Source organism: Leptonychotes weddellii, chromosome 9 (assembly GCF_054177405.1).
Source record: "Leptonychotes weddellii isolate Sample4059 chromosome 9, ASM5417740v2, whole genome shotgun sequence".
In the NCBI taxonomy this organism is placed as follows: domain Eukaryota; kingdom Metazoa; phylum Chordata; class Mammalia; order Carnivora; family Phocidae; genus Leptonychotes; species Leptonychotes weddellii.
Window position 1 is genome coordinate 59345766 of NC_138377.1, and position 20602 is coordinate 59366367.

General features: G+C 37.4%; 1 non-coding gene across 1 annotated transcript; it reads right to left on the reverse strand.

The window, feature by feature from the left end:
- Window positions 1-19224: 19224 nt before the first annotated feature.
- LOC115938351 (U4 spliceosomal RNA) lies at window positions 19225-19366 on the reverse strand. Its single transcript, XR_004073483.1, has one exon. It is a non-coding gene; the product is annotated as a U4 spliceosomal RNA (small nuclear RNA).
- Between the last annotated feature and the right edge of the window lie 1236 nt (window positions 19367-20602).

Below are 20602 nucleotides of genomic sequence, written 5' to 3' on the forward strand. Positions count from 1 at the left end.
ATGGTTGGCACGCAATTTGAAATGAAAGCAATTGCTAAGCAACAGAGTAGACCCAGATGAATAGCATAGATTTTTAGTGAAATCACTCAGTGGGTTTGGTAACTTAAACTTCTGCAGACTGTTTGAGAAAGTGATGAATATGCAGGTAATATTTGTGTGTGTGTATAAATTTACATATTTTTCTTTTTATATTGTACATATGTATGTGTATATTATAATTACAGTATCCTGTATTTGAGACAAAACACAAAAATAATAATTAAGAAAAATGATAATATCAGTATTAAAAATGTCTGCCTGATAAGTCACAACAAAGTTATAAGGCAGACACCATGTAGAGAGAAGATACTGACAGACATGTGTGGATGTAATCATAGTATTCAGAATATATAAAGAACTCCTACAAATAAGTATGACAGAAAATAAAATCTCAAAAGGAAGTTGGGTAAAATATATGAAAAAACAATTCACAAATTAGGAAACCCAAATGGCTAGTAATTATGAAAAGATCTTCAAGCTTGATAATCATCCAGGAAATTCAAATTAAAGTAGGGAGATTTTATTTTCTGCCATCAGATTGGCAAACGATCTGACAATATAAGTATGAAGTGCTGGTGAGCATGTAGAGAAAAAGAAACTACCGAACATTGCTGGTGGGAATGTGAATCCATATAATCCCTTTAGAGAACCAATTCTCTCTTTCAACCAAAAGATGAAAGTACTCATATCCTACAACCCTGTAATTTCACTTGGAAGTATAAGCATCCATAGAGAGTTGTTGCACATGTGTAGAGATATGTATAAGGATATTCATACAGTATTGTGCATAATAGTGAGAAATTGGAAATATCTAATGGGGGAATAGGGAAATAAATTATATTAAATATAAATTATGGTATAATTGGTTATATAATGAAGTGTTACAAACAGTTAAAGTGAACAAACTAGTTATAAATGTACTCATGGACAAGTAAAACAATGTTGAGTGATTAAAAGGCAGGTTTAAAATTATGTACAGCATGAGTGCATTTATGAATGATTATCATAGGTGTATATATAAAATGATCTGGAAACATAATAAGACCTAGAAGTATACAAATTAAATAATGATAGCCTCTGGAGGGGGGAGGGAAGGTTGGGGATGACATGGGGAAGAGTAACAAATACTGTTTCAAATTTATCTGAAATGCTCTATTTTTAAAAAATCTAAACAAAGTGACAAGCTATAAGCATTTGTTAGTTATAGAAAATGAATACTACAGGAATGTTTATGGTTGTGTGTGTGTGTGTGTTTGTATTTTTACTGTATTTTTTTAATGTTTCCTGCAAAATATTTAATGGGAAGCCAGAGTTTCCAGGAGGTCATTGCAATGGGAGATAGTATTGTTGACTGAACAATATAGATTTCAGAAGAGTAATTGGCTCTAAAATGCTTCCCTCAACCCTGCTACTATATCATATTACTTTCTCTTCTCTCTAGATTATTTTACAAACAAATGCATGTATTAATTTGGGAGGTTAACCCCTTGGCCCCATAGCATAGTAACGTGGATTAATTTCCCAGATTAGCAGAAAACACTGCAAGGCTTCAAGGAAAGAGACAGGGCAAGATGAGTAACTTCAGTCAGTATTCAAATTGCAATAATTCTCATCAATTTCTATGTGGATACTGTTCAACACAATTTGTAAATTGTAAGATTTAAAAGTAAAAGCCCAGAGTTTAAGTATGTTGGAGTTGAGCATTCGGCAGGTCAGGGCATGGTGGTGTGTATGGACTGGCCCCAGGATAGGGAGGACCTTGTGTGGCTGGGACAGAAAACACTGCAATTTGAAAAACTGGTGATAGTCCTTGCATTTGAGCCAGAGCCAGTCTTGCTCTCCAATATCTGACCTCCCCTTGGGGTCCTGGAACTGCTTGACTTTTCCTTTGTTTTCAGTACTGGTATTGAGTTGTTGCTTAATCACTCAACATTTATCAACTCTCCCTTACTATTCATGGAATACTGTGCCCAGTGGAGTGGATACACAAGAAATAGAAATCACTTAGAAGAGGAATGGAATAACTATATTAAAAATCCCTTCATTAACAGGATTAAGAAAAAATTTTTGATAAGTTATTCATACTCCCCTACACCATTATGACTTGTAGATCAATAAATAAAATTCCTTTGGCATAGGAATTTTCAGGTGAGCAAATTTTAGGCTTAGATTTTGTGGGTAAAATTACTATTTTCTCTCTTTCAATTAACCTTTCTTAACAGAGATCTCTCACTTATGGTATGTAGTAACTTCTGCCCAAATTTCCCTCAATTTTATAAATTTTCCACAAAGGCCAACTATGGAATATTTCCAGTGTTTCAGTTTCCTTCTTTCAGACTTTGATTTTTTTTTTTTCCCTTAGAGGAATACATTGCCCAATGATGTAGAAATGCTACTTCAGCTCATGTGATGTATCACTCAGAAAGCCTTTCTGAGCCTTAATAACGTTTTCACTTCTGTTTGCCACTGTGGGATATGGTGCCGACATGCTTAGAAACTTTGTGCTCTTTCCCAGCACCTGCTTTTTTCAAATATGCAATTGAATTTTTCACAGTTGAACTCTAACATTTCTCTCCTAACTGAGCGAAGTTTCACAACACATTTGAAATATTTCTGAGGCTGGGCATATGTTCCTGTTTATCCAACACAAAGCTGAGGCCTCTTTGAACTTTCATCTCCTGATAATGTGCCTCATATTTTAACATCATAACACTCTAAGATTGGAACTGTTTAGAGGCTTTTGTGCTTTCCAAAGGATTTTCTCCTTTTTCTTTTGGCAATTTTTCTCCTTTCTCATTTTAAACAGCTGCCTAAGGACAGCAGTAGAAGAGCACATTGGTGGTCAGTGCCAATAAACTTTTGATATGTACCCTCTATTTTCTCAGTGGGGAATTCCCTAAGAATCTTTATCTTACACATATTTAAATATCCTACAAGACCTTTTCATGAGTTCCAATACACCATTGTGGGTGTCAGAAGCTCATTCTGTGCCAAATGGCTTTGTTTCCCCAAGTTGAACCCCTTTATTTCTTTTCTCAGAATCATTTCCAGTCCCCCTCTCACTCTATTTCTGATGTGTTGCTTCCCACAGTCATGAGAGAGAGAAGCATAACACAGCCTCTTCTCCATAAGGAGATGTAATGATGTGAGTACAGGTTGGATATATGAAAATACTAAAACTCATCTTGAACTTTATCAGGGTTGACTTTTTATCTTTTGTGGATATTTTTTTTAATCTGGCTCAGAAAAACCTGAGAATGACTTTTCTTTGGCTCTTTAACACCTTCTTCACACACCACAAGAATATTATCCAGGATGCATTTGGCCCCATATCTGCCATAAAACCTTGGTGAGATATTTCTCTGGAGTTCCTCCAAAGCTGGAGCAGGCCACATGGCTTCCTTTGACACCTATAGGAAAGAAATAAGGTATTCAAACTATATTTGTTGGCTGTTTCCTTGGTTGGCTCCAAAATACTAACTTTACTTCAGCACTGGTACCTTATGCTAAGAAAATATTACCTTCTCAGTCCCTCTTTTTAGACGGACTTTAACATATTTTCACCTCTTTTTGTCTTTTCCTTATGAAGGAGCATAGTAAGTCTCACACATGAGTTCTAAGGGAATGGATAAAATGATTTAAATATTTAAGACATAGTAATTAATTGGGTTGGACAAAAGCAAAACTTTTGCATTGTTGTCCAAAAGATTAGAATGTCCCATTTTAACAAAATCTACAATTATAGCATCTCATGTGAGCTGATTTTATTTCAGTCTAGTGTTATCTGCACTATTAATTATCTTTGAGTTCTTCATAAAAAGAACAAATCTATGAACCCAAGATGTCATCGTAATTATGCTTATGTCTTCCTGGAAATTTACTCAAGTGATTGGGCAAAAGTGAACTTTGCATTAATTCTCTTTCTCCATCTATGTTTGAAACCTTCATTTTTCTATAGATTTTATTTGTAAAGAATAAAATAGCAGTTAATTTTTTATAATATAGATATACTGAGTAAATAATTGGATCATCTGGAATCTGCTCAAAGCCTAGAATATCTGACTAACCTGTCTATGCTGGCAACGTTACTTGGATTAGTAAATAAGTCTTCCTGAAAATTTTAATTAGAAAGATGACACAGTAAATATTTATTTCCCAGGAGATCCAGTGCAGCAGAAAAATCTAATCATAAGGAAGTTTGTCCTTAGTTTGGTTGTCTAAAATAAAATATTCCTGAGAGTCATCAACACACATAACTTAGAAAGTCTTAGAATTTCTCCAGATGTGTGGTCAATAGTCATGTGAAGCAGAGAAATCTATTTACTTTCTTCAGTTTTCAGTATATTATGAATTTCTTATAAGTTGTTGATAGAATGAATTATGTTCTAAATCAAGATTTTATGAAGACTTACTAGGAATGGATCAAGGTCTACATTTCCATTTTCTACATAATTATTTAGGGACTATCATCTAGCTGATTATCTTTCTTCTAATCTTTTTCTCTTTTCTAATTCATTTGTCACACACTTGTTACGTATTTATTTGTTCACTCAGCTATAAATATCTCTCAAAAGCCTAGAAATTCCAATACAAAATAGTCTTTTAAATATCTATCAAGTGAATTAAGTATAAGATTATTTACCTTTACCTTTTTCCTGTAATTCACATAACCTGTGCATCACTGGCAACTTCCAAGGGCTTTTCTTTACAGTAGAATACCTATGTCCTATAAAACCACTGGCTATGTGTATCATACTCTGTGCACAAAATTAGGAAGTGTACCAGAGATATCTGAAAGTCTATTAATTCAAATAATTTTAGGAAAAAAATACCTGAAAAGGAAATACAGGAAAACTGAGAAAGGAATCAAAATTAAGAATTCAAGGATGAAGTAGTCAAAACGTAATAGCCCTAGTGATTAGCATTGTTTTGGGGTAAACATTTTATTTCAGTTAAACAGTGGTCCAAAAAACTTATTGTAATTACAACGTGCAACACAAATGTCAAAATTGTTTTTAAGAGAAAGCACTACATATTCAGAATAATATTTTAGTATCAAATAGGTGAAACTAAACATTCAGATTATGTGAATAAAGATGATGAAGGGCAGTGGGGGAAGGTAGAAAGAAGTAGACTTTGCTAAATTCCTTATTTTGAAGAAATTCAAAAGATGAGTTTTTTGTTTATTTTTAGTTTCTAATTGTTATTTTTCAAGTTATAAAAGTAATTATTATTGTTATAGATCACTTAAAAATAGCTTTTATGTACTGATTTAAATTTTTTTCTCTTTAAATGCTTTTTATTTTTCCATTATTTGTGAAATGAGCCAGTTTACATACACTTATTTCAGATATTACTTGGATATAGTCTCCAAAATGAAATTCTAATAGTGTTTTCTCTAAGTACATAAAACTTTGGATTTTTATTCAAACAGATTCAGTGATGAAATCCAAAACCAAAATATAACTTTTCTTTCACCCAACACTCTGACTTTAAAGCTGCTATTTACAGGTAAAGTGGTCTAAGATATTAATAAATCATGAAAGGCAGGGACTAATTCATTAATTCAAGGATGATTGCATATGTTGGTTTTGTCTATGATATTATTGAAACTTGCTTTAAGAACATGGGGAAAAATGAATCTCACTGGGCTGCAGAGGAAGAAAGAGCCCTGACAAGTTCTGCCAAAAGATTTGGTCAGGGTATGTGTGGGAGAACAGGGGAACGAACGGCAAGAGCTAGTCACCAGCAAATTGATATTGTCATCTGAGGCTGAGCGTGTCTTCTGGAGAGTGTCCTAATTTCCTAGATTCAGTTTATGTGTTTTAAAATTAGTCTGCTTTCTCTTATGCACATCACAGAAATTATAAATGAGTACTGAGCTAGAGGAGAGGCCACCTGAGCTGCTTTGAGTCATTCTCTTACTAATGACAGGAGGGAAATGAACATTACCTAGGAAAGTACCAAATGAGCATAACGGACAAGCATTGATCTGCCTTTGCTAAAGGAATAACTTTTTGTGATTTGAGCAAAGTTGAAGAAATCCTTGGAGAAAAAAGAACAAAACACAGTTTTCAGGGATCTTAAGTAAGCCAGCAATTCCACACACACTTGGCCATTTTATTTTTAAAAAGACAAAGGGGCACCTGAGTGGCTCAGTTGGTTGAGCGTCCAGCTCTTGATCTCAGCTCAGGTCTTGATCTCAGGGTCTTGAAATGAGGCCCCACATTGGGCTCCATGCTGGGTGTGGAGCCTACTTAAAAATAAAAAATAAAAAAAGAGACAAGAGGAAATGACTTTTCAAATACATGAGGCAATTGGATTCTTAGTATATAATACCACTTTGAAAAACTTACCTTTATTTACATGTATGAGGAACAATAATGACATGCTTAAAGATAAAGTGCTTAAAAATGAGTTGAGGAGGGGTGCCTGGGTGGCTCAGTCGTTAAGCATCTGCCTTCAGCTCGGGTCGTGATCCTGGGACCCTGGGATCAAGCCCCACATTGGGCTCCCTGCTTGGCGGGAAGCCTGCTTCTCCCTCTCCCTCTGCTGCTCCCCCTGCTTGTGCTCTCTCTCCCTCTCTCTCTCTCTCTGTGTCAAATAAATAAAATCTTTAAAAAAAAATGAGTTGAGGAATACTCAACATATTTGAGGCTGCCTAATCATATTTTTGAAAAGTTTGAAATAATATAGGCAATTTAAAAATGAAAATCTTTGTTACTTGTTGAAGAACTATATCAAAAATGTTTTTAAAAGAACATTCCTGCCTATTTGAGAGTGTCTTACATTTTATTTCCAGACAAAAATATGGAAAAAAACACATATTAACTCCAACTTATTGACTGAGTCATTACATTCAGTAATTTTTTTTTATCAATGACTGTGTTAGATGCTAAGGTTCATACTCTTTGCCCTCATGAAGCTGGCATAACAATTATAACAAAATAATCCCCAAAGTTAAAAATCTACTTCAAAAGGAAAGTATCCAAAATAATGGCATTTGTGCTGGGGTGATCAGGTTATGGATGATCTTTCCCTCTTTTCTCTATTTTTTCAGTTTCCTACAATGTGAATATTATCCATAAACTACCACTGATTGAGATCACTGTGCTAAGTGCTTTATAAACATTGTCTCATTAATCTTAACGATTAATAACAATCCCTATTTTATACTTGTAGAAACTGCAGTTTAAAAAATTAAAAATCATACTGCAGGCACTTATAGAGTAATTTGAAACCTGGTTGGTTTTACTTTGCATGCTCCCAACTACTATGAAACATTAGCAAATCACAGAACTTTTAAAACTATATTCATCTCCCCAGAATATAATATAATATGTTGAAAGGTAAAGTAAAATAAAATTTGCCTGGAATTTATCTTTGTAAATTATATTTTTTTGCAAGAAATGTAACAATTCCTCGTTTTCTTTAAATCAGTTCAGTTTCCAACTATCTGTCCCCCTTCCCTTTAGGCTAGTGGCAACTCCTCTGTCATTCTTGAAGTTCTTCGTCCCCAAAGTTGCACCAGGGATCCAATATTATAAACTAGCTTCAAGGTATTCTAGAGATCCTGCTTATCTGTCTCCACTGGTTCATACTGAAATGTCCACTGTCCAAATCACACACTTCTTTCAGTAGAGGATAACTCTACAGCATTTTAAGTCCTATTTTGGGCATAGGGATCTTTAGAGCATTTGGAGACTTGTAGTCCTTCCCCTTTGGGGTACTGCAGTCTCTTTGGGGCATTGTTGGAGAATAGGGAGTAGGTCCCTTGCCATCCAAACCAGCTGTATAATGTAAAACCTCAGCTGGTGTTGTATGAGACTACCATTTCCCCATATCTTTGCTAATCCTCGTTAGAGGTAAGGTTAACTTGTTCAAGACTGAGCTCCTGTTGGCTGCCTTCCCGAAGTGCTGGACTCCTACAAAGCTCCATGGAAAGTGGCTATGACCTATGGTTAAGGCCACCAGTACTTCTCAGGCTCAAGGCTTGGACCCTAGTTCCTCACCCCTTCATGCAGTGGAGGCACCAGTGTTTCCTTAACTATGAAGGCAATGGGGTGAATTCTTTGCTAATTTACCACAACATATCCTCGCAGGTGTAAGGCTTAGATCCCACCTACCTGACTCCCAGGAAAGGGACTGACATTCTTCCTAACCATAAACACCAAACCAGCCACTTAGAACTGCAGCAACTGTTTTGCATATCATGTTGCTATTGAATCCTGGCTTTTAATTCCCTCAGGGAAGTGGTCGGTTTTTCCCTAATCCTGCAGCTTTAAAGCATCATAGTGTAAAAATCTGAGTTGGGCTCTACTATATTGTGATGTGAGATGTCAGGCTACTTGAACTTGTTTACACAGTGCTTTGACAAAAAGTATTAAAATTAAAAATTTTTTGCTCATTTCCTGAAGGGTATAAAATGATATATATTATGCCTTTAATATCTATTCCCTTGGCTATTACTGGACTGAGCATCTTCCCTTATGTTATTCCTTATTGGTCATTTCTGTTTTTCCCCTGTGATGTTCTTGTTCACAGTCTTTGCCTTTTTCTTATTAATTGGTAGAAGTTTACTGAAAACCATTCTTCTATCTCGTACATGTGCTGCCAACCTATTTTCCCATTGTGTCTCTTCTAGTTTTATTTATAGTATCTGTGTTTGCAAGAAATTTACATTTCTACTCTTGACTTTCATCCAAGCTTCAATCCCATATTTCTTTTTCTTTTAAAAAAATCTGATCTTATTTATTTGTTACTCTTAGAATATCTTATTTTTGATTCATATTAAGGATAGAAGCTCTCAGAGAGGACAGCCTCTGTCTCTTGGATATGTTGCTGGCATTTTTCTTTGGTCTCCCATTCTCTTGGCCCAAAGTTTAGCCTAATCTGTAGCCTCTTCCTTATTTTTCTTAGTACACCGTTTCTTCAGAGCAGTACGTCAGTGTTTTGTGTTCTAGAATACATGGGATAACAGGACACTCGGGTTCTGAGTTTCTTTCCTTCTTTGTATAGGGACTTTCTCACAGCATATTGGTGGACATCATCTTTTTAGAGAGATTGAAAGAAAACTTTGCAGATTCTGCCAGCTCTTTTTTGGGCCCAGGCAATGAGGCATGGTCATTCCAGGAATATTTTCTCTGCCTTTCTTACAATAACCAAGTTAAGAACACTCAAACTAACATCCACAATGTGGCCCTAAACATATTTTCACCTTCCTTCTTCAGTTCTCCTTGGTCTATCACAGGAAAATCCTTTATTGAGTAGCAATGAACATAGGAAACTGTGTTTGTCATTCCCATACTGATTCAGGCTGCACACCCCTCCACTCTTTACTCAGAACAGGGACAACAACCTCGGTGGCCATACATTTGTGTGTGTGTGTTTTATTTATTTGAGAGAGAGAGAGGTAGAACGAGCAGTGGAGAGGTGCAGAGGGAGAGGGAGAAGCAGACTCCCCACTGAGCAGGGAGCCGGATGCAGGACTCCATCCCAGGACCCAGGGATCATGACCTGAGCCGGAGGCAGACGGTTAACCGACTGAGCCACCCAGGCGCCCCCATACATTTCTTTTATATATGGAAAATATTCATCTTTGTCCTAAAGTAGCTGCTTTTCCTCTGAGATGCCATGGGAAAGAGAAAGCCAGTCTTATATTTCTAAGTATGTATTGGACATCTACTTGCATGTACAAAATGAGCTCATCTTACTTTTCTCTTCTAAACCCTCCTTCCCAGCTTTCCTGTCTCACCTGGTCCCAAACTACTGGACCTATTGATGTGAAATGCTTATAGTCAATTTTGACTTTTCTTTTCATTCCTTCTTCCCTCCTTCCTTCCTCCCTTCCTTCCTTCCTTCCATTTTTTTTAACCTTTGGGCCCTTCTAAAGACAGTTAATCAAAACACATTTGATGCCAAACAAACACACCATATTATTCTTTTCGCTTTTTTCAAAGTTGATAGAGAAAATATTTTATTGGTATGTTTCTTACAAAATGTTTTCTGAGTTCTGAATTGGAGGAAGAAAATGTTTATACAAATAAACTATCATGTGCCAGTCTTTAGCCAATGAAAGCTATACTGTAAAATGTTTCTATGGTTATTTAATATGCAAATAAACTCCCATCTTTACCTTTCCCAAAAAAGGGTTCTTGGCAAACCTCTTTTCTTGGACTTTTAACAGAATAGCATTTTGTGAGTATGTGGGAGCTCTGGAGAGGGCTGGCGCTTGCTGTAGCTGTTTCTCCCGGCTCCCTACATGGTTACCTCCAGTCCCATCTATGGGAATCTCACTGCAAGTTAACTATATGTTGCCTTCTTACATGAGCCATACAACCATCACAATTTTATTTCTCAGTAGCCAGCTAGGTAGAAAAAAATTAGCTGTAATTGTAATTTTAAAGAAGCAGAATTTACATTGTTTCCAGGCTGTCTGCCAATTTGCTGTTTAGTAAAGTTAACCCAGATACAGCTTAATCAATTTATCTTGCCTTTTTTTTTTTTGAATCACCAAAAATTCTCTTGTCAAGATCAGATGAATGGTAATAATACATCCTTAATGGTTTTGCACACTAGATGAGAGTCAGTCCCTAACTTCAGTAACTACGAACCAGATGGCATTTCCCAGAGGCCCTAATGGTCTCTTCATCCTGCCCATGGTCTGCTGTCATCAAGCTCTCTTCTCCCTGCCCAGCCTGTCTCTGTTGGCTTTAGCAAGTCCATCAGTAGATGAGGTGTAGCCTTTGACCAAATAACTTCAGAAGCAAAATCTGACCTTGTTGTAGTAGGTCTTCCATTGAGTCATAAAACTTTTCATTATATTTAAAGTGTCTTGATGAACAGATTTGAATTTTATACTCTCATAGGACATTGGGATTGCCATTTATATTTCACAATTTGCATAGCTGATTCCCTTCCTATAGCCATCCATTTTATGTTCTATAGTTTCTGCCAGTGTGTGTATGTGTGTGTGTGTGTGTGTGTGTACAAACCACTAGAACATTGTGATATCGTACTGGGATATAAAACTCTGTGGTGAGAGACAGGGTAAGATTATGGCCCCTACCCCCAGGGGTCTACCTGAAAGTAAGATTATAATGGCATTGATAAAGCTAGTAATATAATGCAAAATCAAGAGGTGGAATAGTTTATCTCAGTCCCAAACATGTTGATTATTTTCCTATAAAAGAATAAGTAAAACTTAAGGGTCCAATTCATATCCTCTACCGTGGAAATGGCCAGACTCATTCCATGTTCTTTTCTTCACCACCAGCCTCTCCCCTGCTCCCTCCCACCATCCCCACCAATTACATGATGGGTGCAAGTAGGCAATTACATGATATGTGCGTCCTGGACCCGTTTGCCCTCACATCCCTTCCCTCCCTTTCCCTGCTCTTCTCTGTATCAAGAGACACTAATTTCCTCAGCTGTGGTTCCCATGCTTCACTGACTTCAGAATGAATTGTGGAGGGGTGTGTGGGGAGGAATAGGCCATGTCTCTCCTCTTCCTTCCCTGCCAGCTGCTTCATGAATCCAGCTCTTGGCAGGGAGGCCAGCAATGTCTCCAGCTTCCACTAGTGCTGGGAACACTGCCTTTGCCCTTTATGCCTGGTGGATGAGGCTGGATTCCTGCTGTTGTTAATCTTTGGATTTCCCCCATGTCCCCTGTTTGGTGTTTCAACTCTTTCATCACCCACGGAATCAATTTTCTGCATTAAAGTCCCTTTAACTACTCAAGTGGTTTCTATTTCCTGGCTAGACTCTGATGATATACATAATTTCCTCAGTACATATGAGATAACCTTTCAGACTTTTTTTTTTAAAACTCTGTAAAGACTAGAAATTATTCCATCACCCACGGAGGGCAAAGCCAAAAATATAACTGCCAAGGGGGAAACCCAAGAATGTGCAACTTTTTAATTTGTTCTGATACATCTGTTGACTTACTCTATTTAGAATATAATATTTTTATTTAAAATAAGTATTTCCCCATCAAAGATGGTTGTAGTAAAGGAATCTGTGCTTTAGTGAAGCTTAAGAAGTTGAAATATCACTTTTTACCTAATCATACTATTTTCATACTTATTGATGGTTAGAATTTTAAAAAATAAACTTTTACAAAGAGAATTGTGTCAGTAGTTTGTGGAGAAAGAAAAATCAAGCAACATATAACACTTCCCATTATTTTTCTCTGGTTAACTGATACAAAATATGAAACTAGTAACAATAAAAGTAGCTTCCAAGGCTTCCCACTTAATTTCCAACTGGAGCAATGACTTAGAGTAGGGCCTTTTAACCCTCCTGTATTTGACATTAAATATTGACTTTCAGTACACTGCATGTTGATGTTATTCTTCTGTTTTTCAGTGTAAGATGCCAGAAATTTTATAAAATAAGTGATAAGATTGGAAGGGTATGTGTAACATTTTCTGTTTGTTGCTGTATATTCTCCCTGAAATAAATGGTGAGAGTTCCAAGGAGACTACGGCACTGATAGGAGCCTTAGATATAACATTGTAATAAAATAATTAGAGTCTTAAGTGACTTTTATAACTGTCCAAAGTTTCCATTCCCCTTTTTACTTTATTTCTGAAACAAAAACTCTAAGCTTAATTTTTCAGTTGCCACATTGCTTTTATCAATAATGAAAGTACATGTCACATACCAAATGCCTGCCATGAGCAATGTGTTTTACTTGGCTATTTCTAATATTTATCATGTTAGACATTTTTACTCCTATTTTACTGATGAAAAAACTGAGACTCAGATGTAGGTTCATCACTTGACACGATGCAGAATTACTTTTCTGTGAAAGAAGAAAAGCAAATGGAAAACATTTCTTGAGCCATTTCTTTGTGCATAGGACCCTCTTAGGATTTTTTTTTTTTTGAAGTCCTTATAGTTGAAAATATTGAACCTTCTCAATGAGTTTACAATTTAATTTGAGAAAGAAAGTGTCCCAAATAATATACAGTAACAAGATAAATATCAATCTAGACTATATCCAAAGATGTGTCAGAATGGTGTGGATTAATGAAATAATCTCTGTAGTAGAGCAATGTTAATCAGGCATGTTTTCTTTTTTTTTTTTTTAAAGATTTTATTTATTTATTTGACAGATAGATACACAGCGAGAGAGGGAACACAAGCAGGGGGAGTGGGAGAGGGAGAAGCAGGCCTCCCGCTGAGCAGGGAGCCCAATGCGGGGCTCGATCCCAGGACCCTGAGATCATGACCTGAGCCGAAGGCAGACCCTTAACGACTGAGCCACCCAGGTGCCCCAGGCATGTTTTCTTTGAAGAATTAAATTATGAAAGATCCAAAAGATAACAGAAGACACAAAGTACTGAAAGAGTGAGGCAACTGGTTTGATTGAACCAGGTTAATAAATAATGAGTAAAGATAAATCAGATTTAAGATATATAAGTTTTTTTTTTTAAGATTTTATTTATTTATTTGACAGAGAGAGCGAGAGAGCACATGCAGGGGGAACAGTAGAGGGAGAGGGAGAATCAGGCTTCCTGCCAAGCAGGGAGCCCGATGCGGGGCTCGATCCCAGGATCCTGGGATCATGATCTGAGCCAAAGGCAGACGCTTAACCATCTGAGCCACCCACGTTCCCCAAGATATATAAGTTTTAAAAACTAAGCAGACCTGGCTAGGGCAATTTGGTAAGAAAAGCCATAAAAGGCATCCAGATTGAAAAGAATAAAATACTTAGGAATGAATTTAACAAAAGAAGTACAAAAGTTACACTCTGAAAACTATAAAGCATTGTTGGAAGAAATTTAAGGAACCAAATGAATGGAAAGACATTCCATGTATATGGATCAGAAGGCAACATTGTTAAAATGACAATACTCTGAAATTGATCTACAAATTCAATGCAATCTTCATCAAAATCCAGCTGGCATCTTTGCAGAAACTGACAAGCTGATTCTAAAATTCACACAGAAATTCAAGGGATCCAGAATAAACAAATAATCTTGGTAAAGGAAAACAAAGTTGGAGGATTCACATTTACTGATATCAAAACTTACTACCAACCAACAGTAATCAAGACTGTGTAGTACTGGCATAAAGACAGACATATCGATCAATGGAATAGAATTGGTAGTCCAGAAATAAACCCTCAAATTTACAGACATTTGATTTTTGACAGGGTGCCAAGACGATTCAGTGGGGAGCGGATATTCTTCCAACAAATAGTGCAGAGACAACTGACCACAAAGACCACATGACTCTCTCTTGTCTTTCTCTTGGCCCAGTTTACACATTTCTCATACCTGCTTTGTGTCTGCAAGCATTTGATTTTTCAAACTTGATCCAGTCCAACCATTCACCCAATGCTTGAATGCTGCTTATCATTTCCCTAAGAGGTTTTAGCGTATTCTTGAATAAGTGTAATGGCCAGGGATCTCCTTACATTGGGCTGCATTACTGAAATCAGTAGTTCTTTACAGGGAGAATTTTTAAATTATGTGATTATTTTTATTTTTTATAGCAATTGGAGGACGATGCTGGTACTTAGAGGGGATGGATGCATAGAGAAGCTAGATGTCCCACTATGCATATGTCAGCTTTGCACAATAGAGAATGATGGTGCATGACCTTCAAATATCTCATCAACATTTGTGTAGGGGAAAATTGGTTTACAATTATTTATTATGACAAAGTTTCAGTCTTCATAGTTATAAACTAAAATTTCCAGGAATGCAGTACTCTTTAAACCAAGGGAATATTGCACGATGTTTCCTGAGCATTGTTCACCGTTTCAGAAAATCATATCAACAAAACAATGTCACTCATTATAATTGAATGACCAATATAACATGCCAGTGTTATTTGGCACACATAGCTGTCACATGCAAATATATAGCAAAGGAAACCCGAGACTCTTTTTAAGAGACTTAGACTTAAATATTACGAAATTAGCAAAGATACACAAGATGCAGGGATCTCACTGAATTGTATTAATAAAGATTGTTTTTATGTTTCATATTATTGCCATCACATATGTTTTTAAATTTTTGTGAATAACAATAAGAGATCTGGGGGGCGCCTGGGTGGCTTAGTTGGTTAAGCGACTGCCTTCGGCTCAGGTCATGATCCTGGAGTCCCGGGATCGAGTCCCGCATCAGGCTCTCTGCTCGGCAGGGAGTCTGCTTCTCCCTCTGACCCTCCTCCCTCTCATGCTCTCTGTCTCTCATTCTCTCTCTCAAATAAATAAATAAAATCTTTAAAAAAAAAAAACAATTAATTAAAAAAAAAATAAGAGATCTGGATTATAAAACTTACATATTGAAAGTATTTATTCATTTGGGGGGTTACCTGTTTTTGCCAGTGTACATAGATTCTGTCTCTGTCATTGTTTTTTTGTGGTTTCTTTTATTACTGCTTCTTTTTGCCATACACCTTCATTCCTCATAGTTTATCAAAGGATATGGTCTCCCGGGTCTTTCTAAGTGCCAGAGACTGATTGTGAGCCTCAACATGTGGAGGAATTCAAGGCAGGAGATATGTTTTCAGAGATACTTTGTCACCATCCCGTCATAACATTGGGAATTATTTTGACATTGCACTTATAAATAAGGCCCAGCTCGTTTGTGCTAATATCATACTTCATCATTTTATCTGTTTCCAAAGTCTGTAATTTGTCTTGGCATGTTATCTTTATTTCAATTAAGATCATTTCCCTCTTTTTCTTATAGACAAATAAGTCTGGTCTGTTAGGACTTATTTTTATTTTAGTGACCATTTATATTTCCACTGTTTTATCTTCCTGAATTTCTTGTACTGAAGGGTTTCTGACCTTAGCCCTCTTAAATCCCAGTGTGTTCACTCGGGAGGTGCAAGCATCGATCATCATCATCAAGTCTTCTAGATTGCCTGCGCATTTACATATTGAAATACATTATTTTATCATAAAGGACTCTCTTTTATTCCACTGACAGTGCTATTCTGAGTTGTAGTGGAACTGAGGCTCCTTTGTGCTTTTTTTTTTTTTAATTTTTATTGTTATGTTAATCACCATACATTACATCATGAGTTTTTGATGTAGTGCTTCTTTTTTTTTTTTTTTAATATTTTATTTATTTATTTGAGAGAGACAGAGATAGTGAGAGAGAGCTCGAGCAGGAAGGAGGGAGAGAAGCAGACACCCCGCGGAGCAGGGAGCCCGATGCAGGGCTCGATCCCAGGACCCTGGGATCATGACCTGAGCCGAAGGCAGAGGCTTAACCATCTGAGCCACCCAGGAGCCCCATGATGTAGTGCTTCTTATAAGCATTCTCTGAGCTGAACCAAAATACAAGCATTGTGGAGCCCTGTCCACATCTTCATTCTTTCACACCTTGCAGCCCAGAGGAGCCTCTGAGGTCTGGCCAACGCAGCAACCAAGAGGGTCTACCTCACGGGTTTTCTCTTCTTCATGGTAAAATTCCCAGTTGCTTTAGCCACCCTTATGTGACAGAGTTTCAAATGTTGAAATATTGGTAGCAAGTGCTTTCAACTCTATTTCTACAATGGCTTTGGGGTCAATTCCCTAACTCTCTCTGATTTATTTTTAATTTTCACTTGTGTTCTTTCTATAATGTCCTAATTAATTCCCCCACTTGGTTTCCCCTTCCAGTTCTACTATCACAGAAGCCAGTTGACCTCTGAAGTATCACACCTCTGAAGGTGTGATCGTGGAGCTCTTCTGCTCAAAGACTTTCTTTTTTTTTTTCCCAAAGATTTTGTATTTATTTATAATTTATTTATTTATGACCGAGAGAGACACAGCAAGAGAGGGAACACAAGCAGGGGGAGTGGGAGAGGGAAAAGCAGGCTTCCCGCTGAGCAGGGAGCCCGATGCGGGGCTCAATCCCACGATGCTGGGATCATGACCTGAGCCAAAGGCGGACGCTTAACGACTGAGCCACCCAGGCGCCCCCCTTTTTTTTCAAAGAATTTCAATTTATTTATTTCCCTCCCTGTGTGTATACATATATGTATATGTACTTATTATATGTGTTACATATAAAATATATATAACACCTCTTACTGTTTCTCATTTTTTTCCTGAATTAAGTCCAAATTCCTTATTATTTATTTATTTATTTTTAAAGATTTTATTTATTTATTTGACAGAGAGAGACACAGTGAGAGCAGGAACACAAGCAGGGGGAGTGGGAGAAGGAGAAGCAGGCTTCTTGCGGAGCAGGGAGCCCGATGTGGGGCTCGATCCCAGGACCCTGGGATCATGACCTGCGCCGAAGGCAGACGCTTAATGACTGAGCCACCCAGGTGCCCCTAAATTCCTTATTATTTAATTAGCGATTTTCTTAATGCTGATCTCAAATAACTTACCCAGTATTCTTTCTTTTTTCTTTTTTTTAAGATTTATTTGTTTATTTGAGAGAGAGAGCACAAACAGAGGGAGGGGCAGAGAGGGAGGGAGAGAGAGAGAACCCCAAGCAGACTCCTCACTGAGAGCAGAGCCTGATGTGGGACTCTGTCCCTTGACCCTGAGATCACGACCCCAGCCGAAATCAGACACTCAACTGACTGAGCCACCCAGGCACCCCCCAGTATTATTTCCTTCAATCCTCTATACTTTTGCTTTGCTTACACTTTTGCCACACTGGTAGTTTTCAACTCCCCAAGCTCAATAATTGATTCAGTTCTTCACACTTTTTAAACAATTTCATTTGCCTGGAATGACCTCTTCATTTCTTTGGGCATCTTTGCTATCCTTCAAACACATATTCAGTTGTTGATTCTTTCCTGAGCTTGTGCTGATTGACATCTCCTTCCTCTGAATTCTGAGGCCCCTTTTTGTTCTCTTACAACATTAGATGATACCACATATATGTTGCATATTTTCTATTTCCCCTACAAAAAATCGACTTCCTTGGTGAGATGACAGGGCATAGAATTAAGAATGTGAACTCTGGAGCCATACCTAACACTTACTAGCTATTTGGCTGTCTTAGATACCCAGTGTCTAGAGTGTATTAAGCATGTCTTTTAAATTCTAATGCTTTGTTATCTGGGAAATTACTGATCCTGCAGGACTTACCTGCGCCTCCTAGGGCGAGCCAGTTCTTAGAGATAGTAAATGACCAGCCTGTGAGCACATTTTTTTTTTAATACCTTATTTATTCATTCTGAGAGAGAGAGAGAGAGAGTGCAAATGGGTGGAGAGGCAGAGGCAGAGGGAGAGAGAGAATCTCAACCGGACTCCAAGCAGATGACCAAGCCCCATGTGGGGCTTTGATCTCACAACCCTGAGATCATGACTTGAGCTGAAATCAAGAGTTGGAAGCTTAACTGACTGAGCCATGCAGGTGCCCCTGTGAGCACATCTTTCATATGCAAGCTAACCAATCCAAAGCCTCCCCTACCTACCTCCTCTGTCGGGTTCTTACATGCCAATAATTCCCTGCTTCAATCACCCCAGGACTAGGCACCAAGCAACTTGGAAAAAGGCTGGAGTCTGGAGCCCCTGAAATCATTCAAACTAGAGAATCTTAAGCCTGCCTACTCTGCCTTGCTTTTTCCTTCCAATGGAAATCTCTTGCTCGCACTTTCCGTCAACTTCCTTTGTCTCCTAATTTTTTTTAAAGATTTATTTATTCCAGGGGAGAAAGAGAGCTCGAGAGGGAGAGAGAGGAGGGAGGGGGAAGAGGGAGAGGGAGAGAGAGAATCCTCAGGCCGACTGCTCCCCGCTGAGTGCGGAGCCAGACACAGGGCTTGAACCCAGGACCCTGAGATCATGACCTGAGCCAAAATCAAGAGTTGGCCACTTAATCAACTGAGCCACCCAGGTGCCTCTTCCTTTGTCTCCTGACTCTGGTGCTTCCTTTTGTGGCCCTGTATAGCATGGCATGTCCCCTCCTCTTGGGAACTATGCATGACAAATTGTCTTTTCAGTGGCAGTCATCTCCTGATCTGTTAGCCTCACTATACCTGAATAATAATAAAACCTACATATAAAAACAAAGTGCATGTTGGGAGGGCCAAGTGAGGTAATCTTTGTAAAGCAGAGATCAGTGTCTGATACATAAGTGGCACTGCATGAGCATTTGCTGTTAGTGAGGGCAATGATGGTATATAAAACATCTTTGTGTTCTCCCAGGGGTTTTTGCACATAGTAAGTTCTCAATAAATATGACTAATAAAAGAATGCAGCTCTTTAAATAAAAGTAGCTAGTCCTAAAAAGTTTTCATTGACAGAGAGCAAGAACAAATTCATAAATAGATTAGGAAAAGAGTTTTCAATTAGCAATAATCGCGCCTCGGATAAACCTCATTGGCTACGATACTGCCACTGTGCAAAGCTGGATTAGGAAAAGAGAATAATCAAGAAGAAAACAAGACAATAACCAAAGGAAAATGTTAGCATTGATAATTTGAAGGGGAGTTGGGTGGGAGCCAGGGAGCTGAATAAAGCTGAAATCAGAGAAGTAGACTGCCATAAAGAAAAGAGATAAGAGGTAACGAGATAAAAATCTAAAGGGATGTAGAACATTAGAGAAGGATCCAAAAGGAATAGGGAAATCAAAACTAAATTTTTAACATTAAAACCTAATTACACATTCCCTGCTCAGGGTGTTCAGGTGTGACCTACCCATCTGCAGACTTTGATACTGACAAAAAGGGGGGAATAAAGAGCTATTCTGTGCGTGTGCTTAGGGCCAAAGTAAGAACTGCGCGAAATGATTCCATTTTCACTACATGAATTTTCACTTATGAAAAATTAGACTTTTGCAGAAACTATGAATTTATAAGGACTAAAATTGTGTCATTTCTACCACAGAACAGTAGATTGTCATAGCACAGAAAATAAATACAAGTGGCACAATTCCATGTCAGTAATACATCCACAACTCACTAATATTGCCCCTGGCAAAAAATTTGCTGAGCTATATAATGTTAAAGGAAAAAGAGCTCTTTGGTAAAAAGGATGGGCTTTTACCTGTGAGAAGTCACCTGTCATGGAAGAGGGAAAGAACAACTTAAAAACTAACAGAAAAAAATGCAAGTTGATTTTGTTAGGCATGTATCTCATCTTTCTCACCAATAGTGAGATTTTTTTTCCCTCACTGTTCTGGAAGAGAAAGCAAAGCTGAACTCGGCCAAAGTGTCCTATGTGAAAACAAAAACAAAAACAAAAAAACTATGTCCATAAGCTTAGAAATGCACAATGTTTCATTTTAAATTTTTTTTAGGAAATATGACAAATACAAAAACAGAACAGATGTTATGTCTCTAAGCAACATCACCTCTGACACATCTTGAAATTTTGTGAAACCTGCTCTATTTTATTTCTAACTTTTTATATCATAAAGGAAGGAAGACAGAAATGTTTGGTTTTTGTGTTTCCTGGGGTTGTTAGTGAATTCTTTGCTTTTTTTCTACCACACCACAAACAAATACTTGCTCTTAGTCTTTCTCCATCTGTAATCAAAGGGTCGTTTACATACAGTTACTCATTTTATTTAATTTAACTGTGCAGCATAATTATTATTTACAGATTGTGAAGAAATATCTAAAAACTATGCTAGTACTAAACGTA